The following is a 1,921-nucleotide window of genomic DNA, read 5'->3' as shown; positions in this document are numbered from 1 at the left end:
CTATGAGTCGGGGCCGACTCGAGGGCAAATAACAACAACAACAACAGTGCAAGCTATGGAAAGGATTAAGAGAAATGAGAGAGAGCTCAAGCACAGTGCCCAGCACTAACTGCAGTTTGTCATATTATCCCTACTAAAACTTTGTGAGATGGCAATTATTATAGCCCCATTTTATCACAGAAAACTCTGTTGGCTTGATGTTCAAAGTGTATCCAGAACCTGAGCAATTCTTGCCATCTCTATTATTTCCACCTTGGTCCAAGTGCAAGCATTCTCAACTGTAGGAGTCTCTGGACTCCTAGAGATGGTTTTCACACAGTAGCCAGGGTGATCCTGCTGGATCTTATTGCAGATCGTCTCTTTCCTTGGCTCTAAACTGTAACTCCTCACACTGGCTGGCCAGGCCAGTGATGTGGCCCCTGTTACCTCTCTGGTCAGCTCTCCTTCACTCTCTCCCTGACTCTCCACTCTAGAACACTTCGCTTAACCTTTGCTCAGTTGTCCCCTCTGCTTAGAAAACTCCTTTTTTAGAGTTAGCCAGACTCTAAACTGCCTGAGGGCTGGGCCATGCTTCACCATTGTGTGCACACACCACAGGTGCCCAACACCCCACAGGGTTTTGGGAAATGAAAAGGAATCTTCTGAGAGCAATGTGATTGACTGGTTGAGTGGAAATGTTTGGGCTAGCCTGTTCAAGAAAATCATTACAGAAAACATTCATCAATCAAAAATTATTGCCCAAATCCCTTCAAAGTCCCTGTAATCAAAACTTCTACCAGTTCTGTCCGTGACTCTCCTCTTCACCCCTTACTACTGTTATATCTTTGATCTCGATGATAAAGATTCAACTGCCTCAAAAGCTTCCTCTATAATCTTCCATGATGTTATAATGGTGGAAAGGATATAAAACTTTCTGGCTCTTTTTGAGATTTTATACTTTGATACTTGTTTTTAAAATACAGGAGCTCTGGTGGCATAGTGCCTAAGGCATTTGACTGATAACCAGAAAGCTGGTGGTTCAAACCCTCCAGCCACCCCTCCAAAGGAAGGTTGGGCAATCTACTTCCATAGTGATACTGCCTCGGAAAGCCAAGGTTGTATTTTTTTGTTGTTCTGTGAGAAGATACAAGATTAAAAACATAAGATACATAAAAAATGGAGTTTGTTGCAGATAGTAGTGACTCATAATAATTTTTAAAAAGCAGTTGTTGAATCAACTGCAACTCATGGAATCCCCATATGTGTCAGAGTAGAATGTTCCATAGTGTTTTCAATAACTAGTTTTTCCAGAAGTAGAACACCAGGCCATTCTTCTGAGGCACCTTTGGGTGCCCTTACACTTCCAACTTTTTGGTTTGCAGCTGAATGCGTTAAGCACCTGCATCACCCAGGGACAAACAATAATTAGTGAGTGCTTATAAGTGTCAGGGTGCAGTATAGTAAATTACTTAGTGTGGCTTTTCTACCCATAAGTCTTTGTAAACTCCAAGGTGGGATTTTGTATGAGCAACTGAGCAGCCCCTGATTGCTGAAGCTATCCACCTGGGTTATTTCTGTTGGGAGTGGCACAATACAATGTTCTGGGAGGTGCCCACTCTCTCTCACGTGCTTAGAGTTCTGATGCTGTGATTGGCTAGTTTGACCACCCTTCCGCGCTAAAAGGAGGCGTCCTGGAGGCAGAACACTCTCTGACTTCTGGTTGAGGAAGACCTGCTGCCGAAAGAGACACGCGCCCCTGAAAGAGACAGGCGTGCTGGGAAAGAGCCGCAAGAGACACACATTGCTGAGTGAAACACCGAGGGACCAGTGCTGCTGGGAAAGAGACTGTGAGAGACTGTTGGCCGAGGGACGGTGGGCTGGGAGAGAGACTGAGCATTTTTCTTGAACTTGAGTTGTAGCCTGGTGCTTCCCTAATAAACCC

The sequence above is a fragment of the Orycteropus afer genome, unplaced genomic scaffold, assembly GCF_000298275.1.
Source record: "Orycteropus afer afer isolate SDZICR_OR568_19922 unplaced genomic scaffold, OryAfe1.0 scaffold00455, whole genome shotgun sequence".
Lineage (NCBI taxonomy): Eukaryota > Metazoa > Chordata > Mammalia > Tubulidentata > Orycteropodidae > Orycteropus > Orycteropus afer.
The sequence above is the reverse complement of the archived record's forward strand: the minus strand, read 5'-3'. Positions refer to the sequence as shown.